The 14203-nt window shown below is 38.4% G+C and overlaps 1 long non-coding RNA gene across 6 annotated transcripts in view; it reads right to left on the minus strand.

The window, feature by feature from the left end:
- The window catches only part of LOC128850928 (uncharacterized), a 62768-nt gene that overhangs the window by 26198 nt on the left and 22367 nt on the right, over positions 1-14203 (minus strand). For 2 of the 6 annotated variants that reach the window (XR_008448167.1, XR_008448172.1), the window contains exon 5: positions 2279-5354. The exons of 3 other annotated variants lie outside the window; for them this stretch is intronic. This is a non-coding gene — a long non-coding RNA (uncharacterized LOC128850928). Of the gene's footprint in view, positions 1-2278; positions 5355-14203 lie in introns of those variants that run through there. One more of the 6 variants, XR_008448168.1, reaches the window with a different exon arrangement.

The raw sequence follows: 14203 nt of genomic DNA on the forward strand, positions 1-14203 counted from the left end.
AGCTATTCATAACTGTGTGTTAACCATTTGAATGAAGGAGAAAAAAATCTACCAGATAGTGTCCTAACCCCACTAGGAGTGCCCCATACATGATTGGCCATAAAGCCTGTTGGATCTTAAGTGTGCCACCCCACTTGTGTACTTGTGTGTACCTGGTAACTTGGTACTTGAGGTACTTGGTACTTGGGTTTTGATAATCTAACCTCAACCTCTGATCCCCTAAGTAAAATGTATAAGTGGCTCATTGAATCGGAGCCATATCTAGTGATAATATATGAATAAGTTAAATGATGAAAAGTTATCAAATACCAAAAAAACCTCAACTGTCTTACCTAAAAAATCTAGTATGCCATTAGCACAGGATTAGGGCCAGACTAGCAATAGGTGAAGGCATGCCAGAAAGGATCACTTGAATGTAGTTTTAAACCCAGGGCTCAATTTAGTCTCTTATGAGCAGTCACAACTCCGTTACCACACACACCCACACCAGTGTCTCAACTTGTCCCAAAAAATGTTATCTGAACATGTCAGAACTGTACCTAGTCAATATAAAATTGCTGTATATTGTATCTGTCAAGAACATGGATGGAAGTTGTTTCATGAAAGTGGATTTATGAATAAAGATAGCTGGGGTTTTTTTTCAGATTTATTAACTAAACATTTTTGAGACCAAATCAAGAAGTAAAAGAAAAAAAAAAAAAAAGCAGTAATTTCAGGTAAAAAAAATAAAACAAAGTAAAGCTGTGATAAAAACCACTATTTCTGCATTTGTAAGCACTTTTTCCATTTTGCAGGTGAGAAACTTAGGTACAATAGGCCAAAATACAATTTCCAAAGCCCTTGGTTTTATTGCTAAGCAGCCCGTGGGCAGGACAACACATGGTGCTGCTGACAAGCTTTGGTAGAGTGTTGGCTTCTGCTTTGGCCATGGAATCCAAGTACTGGAATAAATGAATTTTAGCACTTATCAATGTATTATCTTTCTACCTCCCCAACTACATAACACCCCTATCTAATTTCATAATCCACAGTAATTTCCATCTAGTTAAGATGATAGCCTTTACATGAAAGGCTAATATTTGCCTGAATTTTCTCCTTCACTCTGTCATTGATTTTCACATATGTATTGAGCTGCAACTCATGTTGAGAGAGAGAGGGGCAGCTTGATAAACGCATTTGTGAATCTCACTTCCTGGATGCATCAGGATCTGTAATAAGACAAAGAGTAAGCTCTGCAATTATGTAAAAGCCCTGGCAAGGCACCCAGGGACATCAGAGCCAGGGTTGCATAAATAGGAAGAAGGAAAGGGAAAGGGAAAGGGAAAGGGAAAGGGAAAGGGAAAGGGGAAAAAAATAAGTGAAATTTGGAACAGGTCAAGCAGCACCAGCTTAGTTTTGTTAGAAACTAGGCTTAAAGATATATTTTTGAGTCCCAGAATGGGGAAGAGGAACAGGAAGAATTAAGTGTAGTGAAGGGAACCCCACTTGGTTTGAAAACTTCTAGATAAATTACCGAAGAAAAAAAATGTGCAGGTAATAACACAAGTCTTTACTGCAACTGCATAAATGGTACTCCCTTTGGTGACCACCATGCATTTTTACTTGGGATACTGAAAAATTTAATGTTACTTTAAAACGTTTGTCCCAAGAGCAAGATTTTCAAGTAAGAATATATCTGCCCAAGAAATTCAGCCTTCTGCACAGCTCAGGGAATAGGAAATGATGGTTCTTTGATGTTCAGTCTCTTGGAAAGCAACTGAGATCACATTTGCCCTTCCTTCTGCCTGTGGCATTGGCTTCTAAGAGAGTTGGCCTGCTTAAATTTTAGCTTTGAATTAAGAAGTTCAATAAAGGAACATTAAAGTTGGTTCCCAATCCGACTTTGAAAGTTAGCATTCAACTTCAAAAGGAAATCTATCTGCCCCTGAATGCTGCTGAGCCAAATATCCAGGCAGATGCTGAAAGAAGACACTTCAGTTTCATCTTGTGCATATGGAGAGAGGAAATGAGGAATCAAATATGAAAAATGAATAGGAGAAGGGAAATTTAAGAAGAATTACAACCAAAAAAGATGTGAGGAAAGAAAACTGCTGTGATGAACATGAAACTAACTGCAAAACAGCCATAACAACAAAAAAAAGAAGTTAAAAAAGTTGTCTTAGGTGTCACCTTTGAGGTCTATTTTGTCAAACTAGACTCTATACTAGTGACACTATTCATCTTTGTGGCAGACTACAGGAAAGAAATAGTCAAACAAAGATTTTATTGCCACTTTCTCCTGCTCTTCAACCACCTCTTTCCCCATTCTCCTCTTGTTACTAAAGTGTTACAAGGTACTTTTATGGAAAGTGGCTATTTATTGGCTCCCAAGTAGGCTTCTAATATCATTTCTAGCTGAAGCGCACTGAATCACGTACTCCTCACCTAGAAAACCACAACCTCTCTGTGCATCTCTGCTGTTGTCCAAATGCCCCATAAATGGGAAACGTGCTTCCTATCCACGAAATGGACACCTCAGATTTTGTAGCAGCTTTTCCTCTTTGGAGATCATCCTTTGCCTGCTGACAGCAGGGAGCACTGCAGACCATTTGCAAGAGCTGGAAGATTCAGGTGGGAACATGTTGGTCTGTTCTGTGCTTCTGGGTTATTCCTGGTGGATACGACTGAGTAGATGGATGATTGCAAGACCATGAATACATTTGAGAGTAGTATTTTAATGGGTGTTTATGTCAGTCTGAAGAAATCAGTACAGTAAATGTTTAATCCCAAAATACTGTTAACAAGACACCAATGATTATTCCTGATTGTGGGAGCACTTCTTAAACCATTGAATACTTAGCTCTCTCAGGATATTTTAGAGAAATACAAACCTACCAACTAGTGCAGACCTAAAGTTTGTTTGTTTGTTTGTTTTTTCCCAAATTGCCTGTGTGTAATCTCATCTCTTCACAACACTATTCGATTAGATCAAGAATTAAACTGATGGAAGACTTGATGGCTATAATGGGTATCCAGTGTAGCAGTGCAAAGGCCACTTCAAGCCTGAAAGGAGCACATCCGTTGGAGACAGCACTGAAGAAACATAAAGTTATCACTTCTCAATCCACTTTGTCAATAATCTTTGTGGGTCAGTGTTACTTTAGAGAGCTGTGTTCCCGCTGTCCTGTAAAGTGCAAGTGTATCCTGAGCTGTGGTAACAGTTTTATGAAAACATCCATCTTAAGGACTATTTAGGAACACTCAGAAAAAAGTTAGAGTACATTTTGAGGCAGAAGTAGTTATGGACTCTGCTTTGGTTCTATTGTAAATATTCAAGTCTGACTTTGCAGAAGTAGTCCTAAAGCCCAACATGTAGTTAATAGGAAAAACAATAGAAAAATGGAAAACAGTGCCCCTCCTGACAAAATAAATGAAAAAGAGAAGAATCATTCTCAGGAGAAGAGTGAGGAAGCTGTAGGAAGACAGAGAAATAATGACAAATAATATTCCCATATTCTTCCATCGCAGACCGTAGTCAGCATTAGCAACAACAGCTGTATTCTTATGCAGTGCCTGGAAACAGGTGATCACCCTACATCCTGTGAACTAGTGGTCAAATTAGTCTTAATACCATAATGTGTCAAGGAAAATGAGATACGTTATTAGGGCCGGGTCTCTAGAGCATCCAGAGACACTACCATAAAAATAAAATTAATCTCTGAGTTGTGCAAAAGTGTAATTGCTTACAGCTTAAAGCAGTAGTGTGGTATCTGTTACCTGGGCTGTTATGAGCCAAGTGATAAGTCAGAATGAAATGTTCTTGAGGAGAGGAAACCGAGGACTTTGATGGAGATCAGGCCCTTTTCATCCTTGCTGTCACGAACAGAGGATGAGTGAAGCATGTGGAGATACAGTGTCTCTCACACTGCAGCTCCAGACCTCTTTCAGGCATCACTCAGGTTGAAAACCTGTTTTCTCACATCCTTCCAGGCACTGGAGGTGTGTAGGTTGTGAGAAAGGCTTCTTCTCTCTTTCAGAGGTTTGGTACACTCTCCTTTTCAGTTACATTTCCCTAACTTATGAAACCTCTCTCCTGGCTTCCCAGTCACCAGAGCATCCAATATATTGAGTACTCATCTAATTGTTTTCCCTCTGAAGGAAACACATATGCATCTGTGGTAAGTGGGATCGAGACAAGATTTAGCTCAGATGCAGCAACTGTTTAATACAGGCCTTAACGCATCAGTTCAGTCTCCCCATATTTCACTGAAAAGCCTTCCTTCCCTCAAGCAGATCAGCACTCCTGCACAGCCTGGTGTCATCTGCAAACTTACTGAGGATGCACTCAAACCCTTCATCCGGATCACTGATGAAGATACTAAACAGAAACAGCCCTAGCACCGAGCCCTGGGGGACACCACTTGTGACTTTCTTTATTTTATTTGGAGCTACATAAAAGATGGATTTCACCCATTTTACAGTATTTCTTCTCATTATGCAAGGTAAAACATCCAACATAAACATTTTGCAATTTAAGCTATGTAATAATTAAATATAAAATCTGTGAATATTTAAATCTACGAATTTCTGGATTAATAAATTGTGGCAAAGCTAGATTTCGCAAAATGAGTCAGTTTTTTTCCTAAACAAAATGCAGTATCAAAACATGGTCAGGTCTTACAATACAAAATTAATGAAACATTATTAGCTTATTTGAACCTTTCAAATCTCTCTTTTCACACTTCACCCCAGTACTTTTCCATTTCTTATTTTTACAGAACCATACTAATAGAGTTACAATTATTTTTAATCATCATCAGCTGAATAATTTACCTGGAGTCTTTCAGTCTGGTTTTCCTGCTCAGACTATAGAGAAAGGATATGCAAATGTTATGGGAATTTAAGAAATATGTTGTGCACTAAAAGCTAAGCACCAATCTCTTCCAAGTGTGTGTGCAAACACAAGAATTATTGACATTCAAGGAAATCTGTCCCTCAAATAATTAATTCATGGAGACTTTCTCCCTCCTCTATAATGGAACAAGAGAAAATAAATAGGGCTTTCTGCTTTTTTGCTCATTTTCACTCTTGCATACATTACCTAGGGACTAAATAGCTGGTCTCTGTTTCCTGGTGCACAAAGACAGCAGATTGACTTGGCGTGACATGGTGTATCATCCATGTTTCCTTCTCACCAGGTCATCAGCTGGCATTGAAATCCCTCAGCACTGCAAACCTCTGATGATATTTCACATGGGAAGACATCGATAGGGTCAGAAATGGAGCTGCAAAATATTCTTGTTGACAGAAGATCTTTTTTGCAATGTGGCTCCATATTTCTTGATCTTTTTCTTGCAGCACTCTGAGGAGCATCTCTATCATTAAAACATAAATATTGTGATTTAAGTGCAAAGTTAAACACATTGACTGCCAGCCTGAAAAGGAAAACTGGAAATCAAAGTAAAAGGGGCTTGTGTGCTTCACCTTTCCTAGAAAGAGGACTCTCAAACATGGCACCATCTGAAACGGCACCTTGAGAAGCGCTCACAGGGAAACTGAATTCCAGCTGGAGTGTCCAATTCTGTGGGCAGAGCTGATGGGAAAGCACAGGCAACTCTGGACATAACAACCCTCTGTGAGTCCAGAGAGCTATGAAATCCTCATAGAAAAGCACTGGCTTACTCACCCTACCAAGCATCAGAGATGAAAAATACTGTTTGCCACAACCCACAGAGCCCAGTATCTTCACGTGTAACTTGATGCAAACACTGCCCACACGACAGACACAAAGTTTGAGACTTGCAAAGGATTAATGGAAGCAGACATTCAAACCCCACTGGAAATGACAAATAATGGCCGTAGTGGCCCACAAGGGCACTGGTCTTAACATACCAAGTTGGGCACCTTCTGTCAAAGCTGACACAAAGAGCGAGGGGCTCAGCAAGGCAGGGAAAGGCAAGACAACATCAAACACACTTGTATTCTCTACTAGAGATGAGTGAAGTGCATTTCTCTAAATAAGATTACCAAGCCAGATCATTCTTGACACAAGAGAAATACCTTAATATTAACTTCCAGAAAATTTCTCAAACCAAGGGGCACAGGGCAGGAAAACAGAAGAAATGCAGAAGTAAAAATGCCTGATAATTATTCCTCTTGTGAGTTGAAAATCACATTACATTAAAAAAACAAACAAAAAAAACAAAGGATGACAGGACCTGTCAGGTTTGCCCTGATCAAGAAACAGTGAAAATTTCTTCATTATAAACAAGCCCAAGAGCCTGTTGGAATTGTTACCACATTTGGAATGTTCAATGCGCCTTGTCTTTGCCATCGATTTACAAGAAGTTCTTATTGACAGCCTGAGAGAAGAATACTCTTTTTTTTCCTAGTATAGCTTCTCCTGATGCCTTCATTATGATCTTGAGGGCAACTACCAGCCCTGGTAGGAAACTCTAGTGTTAAAATATTAAAAAATTTCAAACTGAAGTTTTAAAAAAGCCCCAGAAATTCAGTCTCAGAAGAGCTGTTAAATGAAAATAAAACCATAACTCTCCAAGGCACGTATTCTGAAATTTGTTTGTCCACAAACATGATGAATGCAATGAGAACAAACTTAGAAAATTTAGTTTGAAGACCACTCTTTTCAGAGCCTCTCAGGGATGGAAAAATAACTTTCACTTGAGAAAGCTTCATTATGACTATGCTATTGCTACATGAAAATTGCCATACATTTTTCGTCTTGTTGGATTTACATTTTGAAACAGCTTGCCAGGATAATACTGATTAAGGGATAAATGGATTGTACATTATGTAGCATCTCGACGAATAAAGAAGTCATTACAGGTCTTCAGCAGAGATGGCCATCATTTTTCAGTGTTCACCCTTCATTGCAAGTGTTCTGCTGTTGTTCTGACATACACTTTATTTATAAATAACCCGCTGGAGTTTCGCATGTACAACCACATTACATCTCATTAGAGTCAAACCACTGACAATACTGCATGCCAGTCCCTAGAAGGGAAAGAGGCAGAAAATGGGGATTGACAGGACATTTCTATACATCCCTCTTTTTGCCCTCCCTTCTCGGTAGAGTTCTAGGCACTGTGCTCATTAAACATCTGTCTTACAGTAGACAATATATTTTATTAATATTACAAACCCTTCACATCATTCATAAATAAGGAATACACTATTCATTTATGGGTTCACCATGCTAAGGAATTTTTTTCATGTTGTTCAGGCTCCTATGTCTTTTGTCTCTTCTGACAAGATCTGTTTGACAAAGGCAGAAAGCTGTCTTTCAAGCTAATAAGTCACATATTCATAAGCGCAGGGAATGAGCATGTGTTTTCAGTTAGATATTCCTAATCAGCATGACACTTCAAATAAGTTACTTCATGCAGCAAAAAATGACCTTGGAGTATTACTTTGACTCATACTTCATGTTGTCAGCCTGCAAAATATTAATCAGAATTGAGGGTTCAGGAAATCATGATATTTGATCCATCGACTTCTTACAACCTTGAATATTATTGTAATTTAAGGAATATCAGAACAGGATATCATTTTAGGAACCTATGTCCACAGTATTTATAATAGGTAAGGGGATAATTGTAATGCATTTTCCTCTCAAATTATTTATGTCTGATTGGAGTCTTTCTGAGTCTGAAATGCCGCATATCTGTCACAGCAAAACACCCATCACAGCAAAACACCTGTCACAGCAAAAAAGAATTAACTGGGCAAATACTCTGTCCTTTTTCTGTCCACAGGGCTGCATGTGCTACTTCCAGTCATTCCTGATTTAGGAGAAAATTTTTACCTGATTTAAGATGCAGTTTTGTAGAGTTTGGAAAGGTGATGGAAGGAGTTTTTTCCATTGATATAATTGTTTTCATGCCAATAAAGAATCCCATTAAACTCCTGCACCTCTCAGCAGGAGGTTGGTGTGAGTTTTGCGTATCAGTTTTTTTTACATCTTCCATTACATACATAATTCAAGAATTATCATCAGAGTAGCTATGTTGCTGACCCAATATCCTCTGTTTTACAGAGGCTGTGGCCAGCTGTGGCAAGATACTCTGCAGGCAACCAGCAGTGGAGAGCACAAGGACATTTTGCTCTCTAAAGTTAAAAATGTGCCTCTTTTAACACCTATGTGCTTATTCCCACGTTGCCTTTTTCCTGCAGAATCCTACCTTTAAAAAGCCGCTGAAGCTATTGCTGCTAATGTTCATTACTATAATTCTGAATAACTTTGTAATCCTGAAAAAAGGTGGGTTTTTTAAACCACCTTACTATTCCCTGGCTTTTAACTTCAGCAATAACACATGATAATGAGTTCTACAAGTGGGCTACAAGTTTTGTGAGAAATTAGGTTTGTTTTTTAGTTTTTCATCAGCTTCTTGAATGGCATGATGCTAGGACTGCCATCAACCATCTATAGCAAAGGCATATTTCTGAGGCCACAAAATGTAAGGTTTAGTTTCCTCTCCTTTTCTATTAGACACTTTGCTATTAATCTTTATTTTTTCTAAGAATGAATAAACCCAAAACTTCCTGCAACATGAAATGAAGTTAGAAAAAGTCCTCTTCTGCAGCTTCTTAGAACTTATAGTTCCAGTCCAAAGACACTCCTTTTCCTAGAATATGAGGTAATTTTCAAAATAATAATAATAAAAGTGGCACAGCAAAAGATGATTTTCTATGGCTTCTGACAGAAAGTCATTCCCCATCCTGCACTCAAGTCTAAGCAGGCCCATCACTTTTGTTTACCAGTAAAGACAGGCAAATGAAGAGGAAAATGTTTCTTCTTTCTTAAAGGTACAGACTACCAATCAAAATCATGTAAGTATTTCTATGCAGTCTCCTCAAGGTGTTGTCTAAAACCATCTTTTTGGATCTTTTTTGTGTATTTGTACTGTTGTGTGCTGTTGTAACACAGAAAAAGCATTTAGTCAAGGTATAATTTCATTGATATTGGAGTTTCAAGCTATTGTTTAATTTCCCAAGAAAAAGGAACTTGGCTTTCCTCTTGTACCACCTTTCTTATTGTCATTACAAAAATACTGAAAATTAATTTGCTTCTCCATTGCTTTAGGAACAAATAAGTATCTTTAAAGTCTTGATTCTGTCTAAGCCATAGAAGTTTGTAAGGTTGGGCAGGTGTGGGCAGTCAAGATATTACAGTCCACTGACGGTTATTATGAAAGTCTTTAAGAAATGGTGGGAAAATAGAAAGCAGTCATTTTGACATTAATTGACATGAATTGGAAAACATTGAGATCAAAAGGAAATACTTGAAAAGCAATTCTAAGAACAGCCAGTGTGGTTTCTTCTTCTGCAAAATAAAGCCAATCTAATTTTTTCCAATTATTCAAAGCCATATTAGAGGTGGGCAAATCTTCTGGACTTGTGAACTTCTGAGATACTTTGTAGGTTCATAAAAACCAATTAAGGCCCATGAATGGATTTGTTGATATCTAAATAAAGCTGAAGCAGTTTTACTTGTAGATACACCCAAATGGTAATGTGACTATAGCAGCTACAATCTTCAGCCACTGACACCTGCAGATTTTGCTTGTACTTCATACTCAAGGTATATGTTTAAGACACCACAGTCCATTAAGTCATCCTTTTATTCCCTCTTTAGTGGCAGGTGAAGAGCCCTTGGTTTTCTACCCAGTCCAAATTATTCTGCCTCCTTCTCCAAATTTTGTGAAATTACCGGACTATTCAGAAGAGGACTGCTGCAAGTCACTATATATGAATGATGTTACCACTTACTGAGCCAATACCAGAGCACTATAAACACGAAATGCCGTAAACAGTAAGTCTGAACCCACATTGGTCCCAAATCTTGATACAGTTTTTGCTTGGTCTTCTTCACTCGAAACTTGGTAATCTCAGTCTATTCCAAAAAGATTTTATCAGTGAATTTAACAAAGATGTGCTGGGCCTGAATGTCTCTGTTAGGCTACATCTCAGCATCCATGTGTCTTCCTGAGCCATTTCCTTACATCTGAGACTAGCTTGTGCTATATTTATCATGCTTACTGTCTTTTTCCAACTAGTCCAATCTTTGACAGCTTAGCTCTTCTTCCCTGAAGGCTAAGAAGACAACTCGTAGACAGGTCTTTATGTGCAGCAGGGAAGGAGCAGGGTAGGGAATGCCCTTCCTTACTTCCAATGACAGCTATCACTGATAAGTTTACTGCTAAACCATGTCTATAAATATTTCCAGGGTGGTGACTTCACTGCTTCCTTGGGCAGCCTGTCCCAATGCTTGACAAACCTTTTGGTAAAGAAATCTTTTCTAATATCCAGTCTAAACCTGCCTGGTGCAATTTTAGTTACCTGATGGGAAGACAAATGTAACAAAACCATTCACAAAGATGCATGGGGAAACTCTGCAAGACAACAGACACAAGTGGGAACATGGGCAATTAGTGTCAGGGGTGCTTGTTTATCTATTTACCAAGTACTAGGAAAAGTTGCCCAGACAGGTGGTTGAATTTCCATTTTTGGCTATATTTAAAGCTTGACAAGGCAAGGTCCTGAAAATCCTGATCCAGTTGGCCCTGCTTTGAGTAGGGACTGAACCACAGGACCAACAGAAAGACTATTAATAATAATCATTTTATAGACTTAACACACCTTCTAAACCACATCTACTTTCAAAATACATTGTAATTCTTATACTTAATTTCTAAAAGTTACTTATCATGTTTTTTTCTCATGTTTTGAATCCAGAATTGGAAATGCCTGATGGTGCTATCATTTTTATAATTTACAATCATCTTCCTTTTTTTCCCCACTACTCAAATGATACAGCAGAAATAATGAGAGCAGTTCAGGACTCTTTCAAGCATTATTTTCATGAAATATTCACCTAGAGCTAAATCCATTAAGGATTCAAATGCCTGTGTCGTAACTAAGAATCTTTGTGTGTAACAAAGTCCAAAACTGATTTTGTCAGACTCCAGTCACTCAGCTGCTAGTTCATGCTGCAGCACCAACAGGCCAGGAATAAAGTTTTCTGCAGTTCTGCTTCAGCCCGGGATTGTCAGTGCCTGAGGGTGCTGGAGAGCCAACCCTACTGGGAGCCACAACCCAGGCAATGACCATCTCCCCAACATTTCAACTACGTGGATACTATACACTGTGCTGGGGACTATCAACCAACCAAACCCATATCAGATGAAGAAGAGGTGTCCACCTTTTACAAAACAACCTGTCATTAGAACAGTCATCTCAGAAGCTAGAAACTATTTTCTCCCCTAGGGTAATTAATGCAATCACCAGGTTCAGTGTAAACTAGAGAGAAACTCTCTTTTGCTGTCATATCAAAGCTGTTCTGTTTTGTATGGTGTAATTAAATACCTCTGTGCCTCAAGGCAGTTAAGAAAGTGAGTAGATCTTTATAGTAAAGTGTTTAGAGTGCTTTTATGACCAGGGCAATCCTTGTATTCTACTCCCCTTCCTATTAGAACATAAATCCTGTTTCTCCATCGTCGTTGCTTCAGGCTTGAGGACACATTTGGGCCGGATGTCGTCTTAGATTGTGCTCTCATAATGTCAGTCTCTACATTGATTCATCACAGCTGTAGTAGGACTAATATGTGGGGTTTGGTCATAACTGGAGAAGTAAAACAGTCATCAGCAGACAGATGGGCTAACACCATTTCCACCAGTTGCTGCTGTTATATTCTTATCTACGAGTCATGGAATTGGGCCAGATTCCTGTCGCATACAACAGATTCCAGTCTGAAATAAACTTTCAGGAGCTGACACTTTATTGGTTAAAGCAAACTTGTAAAGTGTTTGAATACACAGTGATTTTGAACTGTTTTGATATTTTGCAACATTTTGGTAAGTATCTTTTTTCTGTGAATGCCAGCTGCAATTCGTGCTAAATCTAATTCAGATTTGCAATAAGCCAAACAAAAAACATGTGGTTTACCTGGAATAATGAAAGCCAACTTGAGTGATAACCTTGAAACCAAGAAATAATCTATTACAGACAAAATGTTTTTATTGTTGTAAATTTTTATAAGTGTACAATTGGCTTATTTTCCAAGTACATTTTTGCATTTTCTCTAAATATGACGTAAGTCTAGATTTGTACTGCCTAATTTAGGTGTCTAAACTGACATCGATATTTCATGTTTGAGTTCAGAGGGATTATTTGTGACTTAGAACTAATTTCCAGACTGACTGACCTTCACTCCTACAATGGCAGGAATGGACTGAAACAATCGTAATAGAGGAATTAGGCAGACTGACAATTTAAAGTCCCTACCTCGTCTGTCAAAATTGCCACTCTCAGGTCATCTTCTGTCAGTAGAATCATTTATTTTCTTCTTTTTTAAGATAGAACTTCATTAAATTAAGTCTTCCTTTTCATCTAACTTTGTCAAACGCACCTCATCGGTGCGAGTTAATAGTCTTACATGACATTTTGAAAATTAAACTACAGTTTGTGTGTTAAATCCTGACGAGTATATACGTGTACTGGTTTTGACTGAGATAACAGTTAATTTTCTTCACAGTTTGTATAGTGACAAGCTTTGACTTTGTGATGAAAATAACGTTGATAACTCAGGAATGATTTAGTTATTACTGAACAGTTTGTGCTCTTCATCCCACACTGTCAGCGAGCAGTCTGGGGTTGCACAAGAAGCTGGAATGGTACACAGCTGGGATAGGTACCCAGACTGATCAAGTTGATATTCCATACCACATGGCATCATGATTAGTAATAAAAGCTGTGGAAAAGAAAGAGGAACAGGACTTCTGATGTTTGTCTTCCTAAGTAACTGTTAGGTGTGCTGGAGCCCTGCTTTCCTGGAAATGGTCGAATACCTGCCTGCCAATGGGAAGCAGCAAATGAATTCATAATTTTGCTTTGCTTGCACATGCAGCTTTTCTTTACCTCAGCTCATGACTATTTATCTCACCCCATGAGTACTCTTACCCTTCCAATCCTCTCCCTCATCCCATAGGGGGTGGTCATGAGGTGAGCAGGCAGCTGCATGGTGCTCAGCCACCTACTAGGATTATACCACAACAATACAGAAACTATGGAAATTACATTAGGATTGAGTTATGAGTTTCTTCACAAGCTTTTGGTGTGAAAGCATACTATGCTGTTTTAATATGAGCTGCAGCTTCTGCTAATTGTGGTTAGAATCACACAATGGCCACTGGCCACAAAAGCCAATAAACTGAATATATTCTGGAGTTTTGAGTTTCTTATGGATAAGGAGATTTTTCTTCCTTTGACTTCCTTTGAATCATTTTCCGGTGAGCTGTGTCCCAGTCAAGTTCAAGTGGTTGTCTGTAAGGGCTTTAAATGGGCTTTTCAAAGGGCTTTTTTCATACGGCTAAAAACTAAACAATCTCACACAAAAGAGCTATGAGCTATTATAAGTAAAACAGAATGGGGATAAATTTTACAGAGCTATTTATCACTTTCTTATGGAATGGAAATTTTCCTAGAAACTTCTTAGGGCTGCGCCATCTGTCACTTTATTACCCGTGTAAGTTTAAAATTCTACTGTATGACATAAACCAATAAATTCAAAGTATGTTATTCCTCGTATTTCAGAGGTGAAGTCATAATGTCAGGCTGCTCTAGGTGATGTAGAGGAAAGTCCACTTCTTGCACACATTAACTGAGGGAAAATTCCAACCATTTTTTGTAAGTCTCAAGATAAACATACAGTGAAGCCCTATCAACCCCTTCGGTATAATGTAACATTTCTTTCCAGATTGTTTCCCTTGTTTTTAATGTATTTGGCCAAGGTGTGTTTTCCAAACAGCAGCCATCTCAACCTGAAGACTTCAAGGGATAAAGAGTACAATACTCCCTGGACAGATTTCTTTGGTGCTTAACTGCCATCATTAAAAATGTGTACCTGGTTTGAACATAAACATGTCTGTCTTCATCTGGCATTGGAACTGTTTCTCATGACATGTTTCTCTCTTGCACAGAAAAGTCCTTTTATAGAAGACACTTTTCCTCATTCATTTACTTATCTACTACAGTGCAGTTACTCATTCTATCTTCTTTCTGATGTATGAAACAGCTTGAGGTCTTTTGGTCTCTCACAACATGAAGTCTACTACACCTTTACATCTTTTTCAGGACTCTGTAAATATCCCTTCCCATGATCAACCAGAGAGGTTCTGAATCCTCACTCTTTCTTGCCTGCCTTTT

Source organism: Cuculus canorus, chromosome 1 (assembly GCF_017976375.1).
Source record: "Cuculus canorus isolate bCucCan1 chromosome 1, bCucCan1.pri, whole genome shotgun sequence".
NCBI classification, from domain to species: Eukaryota; Metazoa; Chordata; class Aves; order Cuculiformes; family Cuculidae; genus Cuculus; species Cuculus canorus.